This window comes from Rhinatrema bivittatum, chromosome 4, assembly GCF_901001135.1.
Source record: "Rhinatrema bivittatum chromosome 4, aRhiBiv1.1, whole genome shotgun sequence".
NCBI classification, from domain to species: domain Eukaryota; kingdom Metazoa; phylum Chordata; class Amphibia; order Gymnophiona; family Rhinatrematidae; genus Rhinatrema; species Rhinatrema bivittatum.
In genome coordinates this window covers 229,797,246-229,812,113 of record NC_042618.1, presented here as the reverse complement: position 1 = coordinate 229,812,113, position 14,868 = coordinate 229,797,246, and the positions used below count along the sequence as shown (strand labels likewise).

Below are 14,868 nucleotides of genomic sequence, written 5' to 3'. Positions count from 1 at the left end.
TTGGCTTGGTGTGAAGAATGAGGGGTTCATCTTCATTCGGTTAAAATGCTGCTCAGTTTGGATTTTTGCAGGATGGGTTGTGTAAGGACTTGGCCCTTAATTCCTTGAAGGTACAGGTGGCGGCTCTGGCCTGTTTCCAAGGTCACATGAATGGTGAGCACTTGTTGGCCCATCCAGCCTAAGCGCACTTTACTGCATCAGATGTGGCACGGCCTTGAAAGGGATGAAAGCATCTTTGTGCCCCCTTGCGGGTGCCGTTGTGGAGTCTTAATCTGGTTCTGGAATTCTGGTAGGTCCCAACTTTCGACCACTGCATATCTTCTTCATGAGGTAGGTTACTAGAAGACTATGTTCTGCACATAGTTTCTGAACTGCAGGCTCTCTTGCCAGGAACTGTCTGCAAGTGTCTCCAGGAGCGGTCCAGATGTGAACTGTTCCGTCCTTTTGGCCAAAGGTGGTCTCGGATTTGCATTAGAATCATTCAGTCCCTGCTGAGACTGGGCAGGGAGAGAAAGGTGGATGAATATCGCCTATTACGGACCTTGAGTATCGAGCGGCATATCTTGAGGTATTGGAGGTTTCTAAACCTCTCAGGAAGACAAGACTGGCTGTTTAAACTTCATGGTGGGAGTAAACAGGGTGAGCCGGCGTCGCAAGCTACGATAACCTTCTTAATCCAGCGGGCTATCACGGCCACGTATGTGAATACTGAGCAGCCATTTCCTAGTCAGCTTAGTACATGTTCTACTAGGGCTCAGGCAGTGTCAAGGGCAGAGATTAGATGGTTGTCTCCCGTTGATTTGCCAAGTTGCAACGTGTTTTTTTTTTCTTACCCAACTTCCAGGCATTATTGCCTGGATGTGCAAGCCTGAGAGGACACAGCCTTCACGTGTGTGGTGTTGATCGGACCATGAGCAGCCTCCTGCCCTGTTTGGGGGTAGCTTTGGTACATCCCACTGGTGTGGATTAACCTGTCTGAATGCTAAGAAATGAGAAACTACTTCTTACCTGATAATTTCCTTTTCTTTAGTGAGGACAGGTTAATCCACCTTCCCGCCCTTGGCTGCTGGATGGTGGTGCTATTGTCCTCCTGAGTGCCTCTGTTTCCGGAGATTTCTGGTAAATGTCAGAACCAGACCCTAGATTAGTAAAAATACACCCTTTGTCTGAACTCAGTGTTTTTTCTGTCAACTGATTGTTTGAATGGTTGTCTTAATGGTTATGGTCATGTATTCTTTAGAAGCCCACAGTTGGTTTTTGCAGAGAATATTGATGGCTGATGTCGGTGCAGGGGTATATATATACCGTGACATCAGCTTTGCTCTGTCTCCATCTGCTGGAAGAGGCATATAACCCACTGGTGTAGATTAACCTTTTCTCGTTAAAGAAAAGGAAATTATCGGGCAAGTAGTAATTTCTCATTTGGAGGGATGGTCAGATCTAGTGAGGATCTGGGTAATGCCATACACCTGTCACTTTGTAATCATTGTCTTAATCATGCTTCAAGAAATAGTCAAGGACTTTACACTCTTATTATTCCCATCTTCAGATCTGTGCATTTCCACAAGTTTGTCCTGCAGTACTTATGACATTTCCTTGGTGCTCATGGTTTGGTCTTTGCTTTGAAATGTACTACCCAGCAGAGAGAACCAACTGGGTGTGCGGAATGTAAATCGGCACAATTTATCACAAATAAGGCCAATTCACTTGGTGTAAGCTTTTGAAGGTGATTTAATTACACCAGAGCTTTAAGTATTTAGATTTGCTACAGAAGTACAGGGTAAGTGGACATTTATACAGTCAAAGCTATTCCATGTTTCTATTTCTACTTCATTTTCTAAGGCATTCTGAAATATTTTTCACTGAGAGGTTGTGGGGTGGAATGTGTTGATATATAGAACAAAACGCTAGTTTAATGTATTTTACTTCCAGGCTATAAGGTAACAAAAGGTGGACATTTTGAAAGGGTGTGTAGACTTTCTGTAGCTCCTGTAATCTCATCATCAAGCCCTTTGTCCCATTTACTTTTGAATTTAGTATTGTAGCCATATATCCTACTGCTGGCAAAATGTTCCATAATTTGACTGTTTTTGGTAAGACTAAAAAAAAATCTGTCCTTGGAGGTTGGTGAAACCTATTACTCCTTAATATTAAAGATGTACTTGTGTTTGCAACTGCCTTGATTAAAAGAAAAAACTGCCCAGCAGATCCACCTAAGGTCCACTGATGATGATTTTTTTTTGTGTGTAAATCCTCTTAAACTTACTGCTTCTGACTTCCGGTGATGACGTCACTCGGAGCGGAAGAGAAGATTTGAGCTCCGTGGTCCCCCCTGCGGGTCTTTTCCCCACGATTGCGCCAATCGCTTAAAGAACGGGTACCTTTTGCTTCGGGGGTTTTTTGCTGGTGGATGGACCCCCAAAGTGAATAGCAATAGCTCCCGGGGTGGAGGATGCCGGCTGATTGAAGTCGGGTTGAGTGCAGCAGCGGTGCGACTAAGATGGCGGCGGCCACGTGGTGCAGCCCGTGCATACCGGCTTGAAAACGGAGCGGCCCAGCAGCGTTTTGTGGAGCAGAGCTTGGGGCTACCCTCTGGAAGGTTGGTGGATCTGATACTGAGCTTGATGGGGCAGTGAGTCATTGGAACCCACCGGAACAGCTGCCAGGTCGGGAAGGCCACATTCTCCAGGTGCACAGTGAGTGACCGCGCTGGAAAGAGGGGGCTGGAACCTTGAGAGTGTTTTTTATCTTTAGGACTCTGGATTTTATTTTAATTGGGGCTCATCCTCACTTTTCTGATGTGGGGCATAGCAGGACGGCGTGGGTCCCTATGGAAACCGGAAGTTAGACTCCACCCTTGATGCAAAGCCAATCTGCAAGTTCAAGCTGTGCTGTGGGATCAGATTGTCGTTTCCAGTCTCAGTGTAATATTAATCTGACAACTTGGACAGCCTCCTCTCTGATATCTCCCATTGCATTCTCAGACCTTGTCGTGGCATTTGGCTGACTATTTGGAGTTCCCTAAGATGTCTCATGTTATATTCTCTGATTGTGCTATTACACCTTGAAAATTATTTGGAACGCTGCTTCACAGATATCACTTATTGCAACCTCTGGCTTGCTGTATTCTCTGGTTACGCTGTTACACCCTAATGAGTATTTGGAACTTTGCTTCTCAGATATTACATCCTGCAATGTCAGGTTTTGATGTTGCAACCTGCTGAATATATGGACTTGTCTTTCTCAGATATCTCATGCTGTATTCCCTGACCGTGCTGTTACATCCTGGTGACTATTTGGAACATTACTTCTCAGATATCATGTACTGCAGCCTCAAGATTTGTTGTTGCAATTTGCTGACTATATGGACTTTAGTTTCTCCAATGTCTCATGCTGTACTCGCTGGTTGTGCTGTTACATTCCGCTGAGTAACTGGAGCACTCCTGCCTAGATCTCTCATTATGCATTATCTAGCTTCGCTGCTGCACAGTTGTCTAGGGTGTTCATCCTTATTGTTTGGAGGAAGGGGCGATGCATCAGAGGAGTGCACGGAAGAGTATCGTCTGTCGGTCTCGCATTCCTGATGCCATGATGGCGGAGGCCCCTGCAGGCGCAAAGGTTCTTGATTTGCTGTCTGCGGATGCGCTTCTCCAAATCTCTGTGTCACCGCAGCCTTAGATCTTCGTCTCACCAAAATACAGGCATCTATGGACGACATCAAATTGGCGCTGGAAGGTCAGACAAAACGGTTGGACGAGGCGGAACATGTTCTGTCTGATCATGGTGACTGGCTGGGCGAGTCAGAGCGCAATGTGACAGCGCTACAAGCCACCCAACGAGACTTGCTGGCCAAAACTGAAGGTTTAGAATACAGAAGTCGGAGAAACAATATTCGTATTATCAGGGTGCCAGAGTCAGTCAAAGACAGTGAGTTGTCCGAATTTGTGGAATCTTGGTTGCCGAGACAACTGGGTCTAGAGTTTTCTGGGACGCCAATGATCTGCGAGCGAGTACACCGAGTTGGAATCTTACGGGATGTGCGAAGAGACCCAGACCGGTGTTAGCGAAAATATTGAACTGGACATATAAAATGCAGATCATGAGAGCGTCTAAGCAGACGTCTTTGGAATTTCAAGGCCATAAGATACTTCTATTCAATGATTTTTCAGCGGCAACGACGGAACAACGAAAGGCCATGTCCCCGGCGTGCACAGAGCTGCATAAGAGAGGCATCAAATTTGGGTTGCTTTATCCAGCTAAGCTGCGAGTTTCACATGACAACAAGGTTCTTATCTTCACGTCCAGAGATGCTGCGGACAGATTTATAGCTACCTTGCCAGTCGCAGGGGAAGAATGACGGCTGATTATCCTGAGGTGCGATCCAACATGACTTCGATATATTGCCCGTGCCATTGGAGTACAACTGGCATGCCAGGGTTCCCTTGATTGGAGACCTTGTAGATTCATCATGACTCTAAAATGCTGTTAATGATGCTTGGTTACATGTATAAGTTACGTTGTTGGCACGGGGGGTGGGGGGCATGGGGGGACTAGAGGGGGGGGGGCCTTTTCCCTACTGTTTCCAGGAGTGGGGGTGGGGGGAGTGGCTTTGAGCCTCTTGGGGCAGGTGTTTGGGTTATGTGTGTAAGTGAGTTGGTTTGGCTGTGGTATGATTGGTGTAAATGGTGTGCTTGGGTTGTGAAGTTTGGTCTGCTGGGAATGGGATGGGGCCCCCCATCCCATTCCTGGAGTCCTGGGAGACATCCCTTTCATTTGGGTGTTAAGGCAGTTGTCTCTGACTATTGGCTCAGCTCCTTATGATCCTGGGGGCTTAGGCTGGGGAGCCCCAGGATTTCTTTTTGTTGCCATGGCAATTATGTCGTATTCTATTGGTAATATTTCTTAAGTACATCAGGCTATGGCTGCAGTAAAATGCACATCTCTTAATGTAGATGGTATACATTCCCCTATCAAGCGAAGGAAACTCCTTATGGCTTTTAAACGTATGGGGTCGCAGGTTGTGTTTCTTCAAGAGACACATTTGTCAGTGAGTGAACATATCAAATTACAAAGAGAATGGGTGGGGCAATGTTTTTCCTCATATTCGTCCAGAAAACGGGGGGTGGCCATACTTATTCATAAACAACTGCCTTTTACATCTGAGCTGGTGTGGCATGACCCGGAGGGTCGATATGTCATAGTTCAGGGCTTATGTAATCAGCAAAGAGTGGCTCTGTGTAACATATATGCGCCTAACGTTTATCAGCATGTGTTTTTTACTCGTCTAGTGGGCATCCTTGGCGAACTTTCTGATTGTGCACAGTTGGTGGGAGGGGATTTTAATATGGTAGCTAACAAGTTGGAAGACTGCAAACCTCCTAAATCTGTCGAACCTAATGATGGTCATAGGGGCCCTAATTTTCTGTGCAGTGAATTGCGCTTGCTGGACATTTGGAGGGCATTGCATCCTGGGGAGCAGGATTATACTTTTTTTTCCCCATCCTCATGGGTCTTATTCCCGTTTGGATTATTTTTTGATCTCGGAGTTCCTGTTCCCCCAATCATGACGGCCGCTGCCATAGGCACTTTTGCCTTATCGGACCACGCGCCAGTCTCTGTTACAGTAACATTTGGACGTAATCCTAAGCCTCCTTTTTCTTGGCGCATGTCTCCGGGGTTGTTCTTGGATAAAGAGTTTTCTCGCTACCTTGTAACCCGTTGGGAAGAATATATGCTCTTAAATAATACTCCAGATATTACACCCCGGGTTCTATGGGAGGCAGGAAAAGCAGTAAAGCGGGGACATATTATTGCCTGTGTCGCTACTCAGAATAGGAAGCGCAATGCTGTGATTCTTAAACTAACTGACGAATTGAAACAGGCACAGCTCAGACATATTAGTGCCATGTCAGAATCGAGCAAACGTGCAGTAGACAAGTTGAGGGAAAATCTGCACATGCTCTTGTTTCAGCGAGCGTCCAAGTCTATGCGATGATATAAATATCAATTGTATCGATTATGGTAATCGGCCCAGTAAGTTGTTGGCTAGCTTGGTTAGAGGAGGCATTAGGGACACTAGCGCGTCCCTAGTGCCTCCTTTTTGACAGAAGCAGTGGCTGTCAGCTTAATTTTACCGGCGTCGGTTGTCAAACCCGCTGACAGCCATGGGTTCGGAACACGGACGCCGGCAAAATTGAGCGTCCGTCTTCCAACCCGTGGGCAGATTTTTTTTTTTTTTTTTTTAAATCTTTGGGGCCTCCGACTTAATATCGCTATGATATCAAGTCGGAGGGTGTACAGAAAAGCAGTTTTTTCTGCTTTTCTGTACACTTTCCCGGTGCTGGCCGAAATTAACTCCTGCCTTTCGGGCCGATGCAGTAAAGTGTGCTCAGGCCGAGCGCACCGTTAGCCCCCATTTGTACGTGCGTTTTCGACGCGCTATTTTTACTCCTCATGCAGTAAGGGGTAATAGCGCGTGGAAATGCATGTGGATGAGCCTATTAGTCCCGCACGATACAGAAAGTAAAATGTGCAGCCAAGCCGCACATTTTACTTTCAGAAATTAACGCCTGGGAAAGTGTACAGAAAAGCAGAAAAAAACTGCTTTTCTGTACACCCTCCGACTTAATATCATAGCGAATTTAAGTCGGAGGCCCCAAAGAAGATAAAATAAAAAATCTAAAAAAAAAAAAAAAATCTGCCCTTGGCCCACGGGTTGGAAAACGGACGTTCAATTTTGCCGGTGTCCATTTTCCGAACCCGTGGCTGTCAGCGGGTTCGACAACCGACACTGGTAAAATTAAGCGGCGGCTGTCAAACCTGCTGACAGCCGCCACCCCTGTCAAAAAAGGAGGCGCTAGGGACGCACTAGTGTCCCTAGCGCCTCATTTTTACTGCAGGCCCTAATTATATACCTGGGCTTCCTGAATTGCGTGCCCAGGAGAGTGGCCTGGGCGCGCGTCAGGAGAGCAGGCGCTCGCCAGCTTTCCCGCAAAGTTTTCTGTATCGGCCCGTTTGGCAGTCATTAATTTCTGAAAGTAAAATGTGCGGGACTAACTAATAGGCTCATCAACATGCATTTCATTGTTGCGGGCACTATTAGTTTCGGGGGGGATTGGATGCGCGTTTTCCATGCGCTATTACCCCTTACTGTATAAGGGGTAAAAGTAGCGCGTCCAAATGTGGGGGTTAAGGATGAGCTCAGCCTGAGCGCACTTTACTGCATCAGCCCATGTGTAATTCTTTGTCCATTTCAAATGTTAAATATTGACTGGAAGCTAAAAGAAAAGCCCTGGGGGGGGGGGGGGGGGGGGGGAAGTTAACCACAGGTGAAGTTCATTGTTAGGATAGATGCAGATGGGACCTCCTGGAACGTAATGCAACTCACAGTATATCCCTATTCCAAATTTCTGAAGATGCGCTCATGCTGGAAAGCTCATGCCCCCAATAAATCTTGTTAGTCTATCATGTGCCACCCGCATCTGAGTTTTTGCTACTGCAGACTAATTCAGCTGCTTTATTCTTTTCTGCTGGTTTGGAATAACATTTCAGTCTTTCTGTCTAGTATGGAGTTTGTCTTCACCACCCTCAATAAGTTAGCACTAAAAAGACCAAACAAGACATATCAGAAATGCATTGTTTTTCCCTTGAAAATATGAAAAATCTGCTTTTGCACTTAAATCAAAGGGAATACACTCACATTTTTTTTAGTTTTTTTATTTTTATTTAATTTCTGAGAATAAAGACGTGCTTGAATTTTGAAAGCTCATCTTGCTCTTAATTCAGATTAAATTACAAAATTCTAAGACTGATCAAGGTCAGAATTCTGCTGTGGTGTTTGGAGTGTCTCTGGCAGGAATAATGCCTGCATATCTGAACAGGGACCAATGGGGAAGAATTTGGAAAAACTGAGTCATAAAGAAGGTGCACATTTTTAATGCTAGCAAATGTAAATGCCCAAGAAAAAATCTTGGGCAAAAAAAAGTGTTAAGTCTGAGAAACGGCAGTCAAATTTGCACTGTTACTTTTAAAAATGGAAGTAAAGCTGGCATTTTGATCACCCAACCCTTTTTCCCTTGAATGGGAGTATCCCGGACTTCAGAGCTAAAAAAAAACTACCAGCACGGCATCAATAGATCGGAAATAACAGACTTGGTATTGCGGGATATTTGGGCGGTGAAACACAGAGGCCTGGAAGGAGACACTCCCACCCTTGCTTAGAATGGAGCCAGTCTTGGTGATCCGCACCGGGAGGGGGGGGGGGGGATGGGGCCCGTTGGTGCGAGGCCAGAAAGTGTCCGTGTTTCGTGGGCTTTTTTTTTTCCTCCCCGTTCATAGGATGGGAGGTTTATTTCTGGATGAAATCCATGGAGGTGGATCTCTTACAGCCTCAGCCTCTGCAGTGATGGACTAAGCGGGTAACAACTGGCAAAACAAGTATCGGAACCTAGCCGGAGGGGAGTTGCCGCCGCCGCCGCCGCCTCAGCTCCACCATTCCCCAGATTTGCCTGCAAAGCTTCAGTTGAGTTGAGCGTTCCTTCTCCGGAGGGTCCAGCCCGTGCTGGGGGGGGGAGGACGGCAGCGCCTCTTCCCTCGGATCGAGAAGCGGCGGCGGATTAGTTTTCTTCTCTTGGGCCAGCTCTTGACAATTTGGGAGCTCTCCCTTAAGCTGGGGGGGGGGGGGGGGGGGGGGAGAATACGTTGTGCCCTGGGCTCATTTCCTCTCTGACTCATACGCTCACAACTTCGGCCGGTAGCGGTTGAAAAAGTTTGCAAAGAGGAACTGCAAGAGTTTGGTCCAAGCTTTCAACGGTAAGCTGGAAACACCACCCCCCCGCCCCCGCGATTCGCGGTTCCTTATCTTTCTCCTGTGCTAAAAGCATCAGATTGGGGAGGAGTGGGAGAGAGAGAGATGACTTCTGCGCCCTGCAGGGACGGCAGAGAGAGAGAGAGAGAGAGCGAGCGAGATTCCCCCTCCCCATGGCTTTAAGTTGTTCAACTTGAAAAAGTTCTTTAATGTGTGGGCAGCGCTGCTCGGCTTCCCTGGCCAGGCGCAGGACTTAACCCTCCCGGCCGAAGTTGGCATTTAACTGGAGTCATGTGGGGGTGGGAGAAGGCTCGGTTCTCTCTCTTTACGCTGCTGCTGCTGCTGCTGCTGTGTTGCGTGTTTTGATGGGTGGGTTCATAGCCGGCCAGACGGGTTTCATCATTCCAATTCGAGCCCACAGTGTTTTCATTTTTTTTTCTTTTTCCCCTCAGGCCTGGGTGGGGGGCAGTTAGCTGTTTCTTTTCCTCTCTCTCAGACGAGGAGGATTCAGTAAGAAAATGAGATAGACCTAAGTATGGTTAAAAGTGTGTTTTGTGTGGTTTGCTCGCACAAGATTTGTGCCAGATCTTACATAACTTGTTACAAATGTGTTCTTGGATTCCAGCTTTGTCCTATCGGTGCTACTACTTACAGACCTCAAAATAGTTTGGGGGAAGGGAGAAGGATTCTATACAGGTCTTTTTTGTCTTAAGATATTTTTTTTACGGAGACAAAGCTAATTTCAGATAGGATTGGGCATGTTACTGTACCTGTGATTTCTGTTTATTTTTTCCTATTTTTGGATCAAAATCAACAAAACCCAATGTGTGGATATGAATTTTGGGTGGGTATTAGTTGGGCAAAATTTTGTGATTTGGGATCTTATTTCTAATATTAGACACATGCATGTCCAATTCCCATTTTCAGGCAGTGTCCCTCACCCCCACCTGCTAATGCCATTCTTCAACACTCCTGACTGAGTTCATAGTTTAGATTTACCAAGGTGCAATTTGCACTGTTTTCTAACAATCTTCTAATTTTTCTCCTTTCATACCCTCAAGTCTGTGTTTTGGCATACGCAATGTAGGCAGTTGCCTGTGGCACCAAATGTTTGATAGGCACTGGCTCTCCTCTTAAGCTGACACCCACAACAACTGCAAGAAAAGTCAGCATGGGGCCTGAGAGCCCCAGTGCACGCTCATAGGCCCTGTGGTGGCCTCCATCCTTCTTGCAGGGTTCCATGGTGGTAACAGTTCAGGGGGAGGGATGGGTCTGCTACAGGGCTTGTGAGTGCATGCTGGCTCACAGGCCCTGTACTGACTTTTCTTCAAGTTGCTGCTCCTGTAGGCGTGTGCTTAAAATCACCTGAGGGGAGAATATGGGCACGGGCAATTCTGTACCCTCTGATTTCTGGGGTGGCTCCCGGGCCATGCTCTGTGCCTGTGGGGGGACTAACTTTTAGATCATGCCCTGCATGTCCTTGTTACAAATCAGTGGGGAAGTGTGAAGCAGATTTATAGGGATCTGCTAGGGGCACTGATGGGAATGCTGCTGTGACTCTCAAAACTGGCCCAAAACCACCAATTAATTTCACATAGCCAAGTCCCTAATGACCTGAGCTGGATTTGACCTGTGACCAAGTTCAGTTCAAGTATGCTTTTTCACCAACAGAGATGGTGTTTTCTGTCATAAAATTCTCAGATAACACAAGATAGGAAATTGTTTTTTTTGTAGGTTATGTACATTTTTTTAAAATTTAATTTTTAGCAAAAAGGGTAGAAGGGGAGTGTACTTGAGTTCAGGAAGAGGAAAGAGGTGCTCTACATTTCTCCATGAATGCTCCTTGAATCCAGTCATCACAAAGTGGAAACCTTTATTATGCTAGAATAGTCATTGGTTCCTAGGAGGGTATGTACTTGAAGTTACTAAACCAGAGGGTTACATTTGTTTTCCAAGGAAATGGAACTCACTCCTCAAAATAAAATTGGTCTCCTGTTAAGATCTATAACAGCCTTTTACTCTCTGGACAGCATACTAACCAGTTAGCCTGTATGGTGCTGAACATTCATGTGGTCTTTCAGGTGGAGAAGTGGAAGCTCATTTGCTCAGCCCTCAGCTAAGGATTCTTCTCTAAATGCTTTCTATCATATGCTTGTATCTGCATTCCAGGAATGGAAAATAGGAGCCGGGGGAATTTTTTCAAAACTGGCCAACAGGGTATCTGACTCCCTCATGCACTTTCACTGCAGCATGTTTCAACAGCTCTCAAAAGAATGCCAAGTTGAACTTAGAACCTGGCAGAATTGAGCCAAAATGTCTCTGAAATAAATTTCACATTTTCCCTAAATGAATAAGAAATAGAGCACATCCTAGACCAGGAGTGAGCAAACAGAGCTACAGCCCCTGTTCCACCCATGCAAATCAGTTGGGCCCCCATACGTCTGTTTATATTTCTGTATTTATATCTATATACTGAATTTTTAGTTTGGTCAGCCAATTGGCTCTTGAACCAGTTGTAGATGTCAGAGAGACAGATTTTCAAATTGCAGAAAGTTTATTGGCGTGCACACTCTTAGACACTTTCTTACAGGCACACGCTCTGTCACAAAAGACACACCCACACAGAGCGAGAAAGTGTGTCTGTTTCAGACAAAACCACTCAGACACAGGCAAAATATATGTATGGGTGTGTCTCACTCTGACACAGAGACACTCTCTCGCACACTGCTGTTGTGCTGCTGCTTATTGTTTTTTTTCTTTGCATTTGATATGTATTCTAACAATGAGTTCACTCCCCTCCCCATCCCAGCACTGCAGCATCATGGTGTAAAGCTTTTGCTCACTGCCAGCCCTTCCCCATCCTGCAGCAGCCCCCTCCCTTTCTCACACGCTCCAGAACCCTTGCTGGTTCTGCAACCAGCTGCTCCTCTCTGAACTCAGTCCAGTCACATCAGACGGAAGCTGTCTCAACTACCCAGGCATTTCCTCCTGCCCTACCCCCTTTCTTTCTGAGCCTGTAGCTTGCCTCCCCTTCTCTGCCACCCTCCATCTAACGCTCCAACCGACTCCCTTGCAGTGCACTCCCATTGGCTGCATGTTACACACTGTCAGGCCGATACAGTACAGTGCGCTGTTAACCCGCACTGTTAACCTGCATTTGGACACGCGTTTTCGACACGCTAGCTTTACCCCTTATTCAGTAAGGGGTAAATAGCGCGTCGAAAACGCGCATCCAACCCCCCTGAAACTAATAGCGCCCGCAACATGCAAATGCATGTTGATGGCCCTATTAGTTATTCTCGCGCGATACAGAAAGTAAAATGTGCAGTCAAGCTGCACATTTTACTTTCAGAAATTAACGCCTGCCCAATTGTCAGAGGGTGCACAGAAAAGCAGTAAAAACTGCTTTTCTGTGCACCCTCTGACAATATTATGGCGATATTAAGTCGGAGGCCCCAAAGTAAAAATTAAAAAATAAATTAAAAATCGGCCCACAGCCCGCGGGTCGGAAGATGGACACTCAATTATGCCGGCGTCCGTCTTCCGAACCCATGGCTGTCAGCGGGTTTGTGAACCGATGCCAGCAAAATTGAGCGTCGGCTGTCAAGCCACCGCTCCTGTCAAAAAGGAGGCGCTAGGGACGCACTAGTGTCCCTAGCGCCTCCTTTTATCTCAGGCCCTAATTTGCATAGGCCACCCTCCTGAATCGCGTGCCCAGGAAGTGGCCTGTGTACGTGCTGGGAGAGCGGGCTCTAGCCCGCTATCCCACGCGTTTTTCTGAATCGGCTTGTGTGTGCTGTATCTACCTACTCTGGGGGGAGAAACTAGAAGTGATCCACACTGTTTCCTGGGCTTATTTAAATAAATAAATAAATAAATAAATATATCCGTGGTGCCACTGACTCAAAGCAGCACAATTCCAGATGGAATATTGCTTTCCCACATGGAGCAAGTATAGCCAGAACTGGGGCAAGGAGATTAGGTGCCTTAAGCCAAACATGCAGCCTTGTACAAACCCTCCCCACACATAATTAAAAATTATGGGGTTGACCTCTAAAAGCCAACTGACCAGTTAAGTTAGCCGGATAAACTTATCCATCCAGCTAACAGCCAGGATATACTGTGGTGCGGCCGTGCCACTAAATATACCCAGTGCGCTTCGCACTGTACTGTATCGGCCTGTAAATTAGCTGTATAAGTAGTGCCTGCTCATTTCGTCCCCATCCTGGATAAGTAGTAAGCTAGCCAAGAGATGGTCACTGAATGGGGCTGGATATTCAGATGTCGCTACTTAGCCTGGTAAGTCCCTACTTATATGGCTAAGTGACGTTGAACATAAGTTACCATTCTGGGTCAGAATGAGGGTTCATCAAGCCCAGCATCCTATTTCCAGCGGTAGCCGCTCCAGGTTACAAATAACTGGCAAGTACTCAAATGTTATCTTTATTACAATGTATTGATTGCCTATGATCTAGGCGATGTACAAAATAAAAACATACACAAGATTTCAATCAAAACTTGTACAGACAACATATCAACGTGTTAAAAATTCTTAAGTTATTAACATACAAAATGGACAAAATAGAATGCCTGCCTGAAAAGCCAAGTCTTTAGTGACTGCTTAAAGGTCTTTAGATCCCATGCTACTAATGCCAGTAATGCAAGTGGCTATTCCCTAAGTCAACTTGATTAATAGCCGTTTATGGACTTCGCCTCCAGGAACTTATCCAAACCTTTTTTAAACCCAGCTACACTAATTATCTTAACCACATCCTCTGGCAACGAATTCCAGAGCTTAATTTTACATTAAGTGAAAAACAAAATCTGAGAAAATTCTTTCTCAGAGGACAAGCAGGTTGATATGAGTGAGCTCACTTTGGTTGATTTTGGCCTTGTGGAAAACTGCATTTTTCTCGCTTTTTTAGCGGGTTTTTCTCATTGTTCCATTGCCAGGTCCCTCTCTGTGCCCTCTCATAGAGTCTCCTAGTCAGGGTTTTTGATTATTCGAGTACATTTTTTTGCGGTCAATTCCCCTTGGTGGTGATGCATCGTGCCCACCAGCTATTGATGCCTCGCCACCATTGTCTTCCATTAGAGCCCCTTATTTCGTCCTTCATGGCCAGTCCAGTTTTCAGCAGTGCCAGAGGACCATGTCCATTACTGATTCACTTGAGACATGTGTCCTCTGTCTTGGGGCATTACATGACATCCAGGGTTGCAGCTTATGCACCCAGATGACTCGAAGGGCATTAACTTCAACTCAACAAAATGGAGCAGTTCTTCGAGTTGAAGTCCGAGCCATCAGCATTGGTGGCAACGGCATCGAAGGACCAAGGAGCATTGGCCGGGATCATCTCTTCCATCGATGTCAGCGAACAGGGGCACTGGAGACCAACCATCATCTACTTCCTCCAGGCAGAGGACGTCTGGTTCCTCCTCATCGACTTTTGGCACCAGAGAAGAACCAGGCCGAGCATTGAGGGGGGAAGACAAAGAAGCATTGGCACCAGTCCCCATCAATGTATGGGGCCAGGCACGGCGATGCACATACTTTGGCTGCAATGCCCCAAAGTGACCTGTTGGTGAGGAATGCTAATCCTCCATCGGTGCTGGGGATCTGCAGTGGTCTCCACCAGCCACCAATCCATCTTGAGGGTCTGAAGATCTAGCTACCCCTTCTTCCTCCCAGTTAGACTTGGCATTAGCAACATTCAAGGAGGAGCTGGAGTGTTGAGTCCAGCTAGCAGTGGACTGGGCGCTGCAGGGTTTGGTCCTGTGGCACAGACTGCACAGGACCAGTGCTGCCCATTCTCATACCACTTCTGGAGAAGCTCAGCATGCTTATTGATGCATTACCAACCCAAAGTCTGTCCCTACTGATACGGTGATTGTTGCCAATTTCTCTGAGGAGGAAGCTCCACCGAGGCCAGCAGAGATGTCAAGGCCTGCCCCGGCCCCCCCCCCCCCCCCCCCCCCCCCCGTCCAGTTCTGCCAGTGTCTGCATCTCTGGACATAGGCTGAGCACCTAGGGACCTAGGGTCCCTGACGCTTACAGTGAGGAT

The 14,868-nt window shown here is 46.6% G+C and overlaps 1 protein-coding gene across 2 annotated transcripts in view; it reads left to right on the top strand.

Moving 5' to 3' along the window:
• The first annotated feature begins 8,274 nt into the window (after positions 1-8,274).
• Positions 8,275-14,868, top strand: part of SLC25A18 (solute carrier family 25 member 18) — a 93,417-nt gene continuing 86,823 nt past the window's right edge. The window contains exon 1 of one of the 2 annotated variants that reach the window (XM_029599849.1): positions 8,275-8,520. The gene's annotated coding sequence lies outside the window, so the exon portion shown is untranslated. Of the gene's footprint in view, positions 8,521-8,677; positions 8,812-14,868 lie in introns of those variants that run through there. The other variant, XM_029599848.1, reaches the window with a different exon arrangement.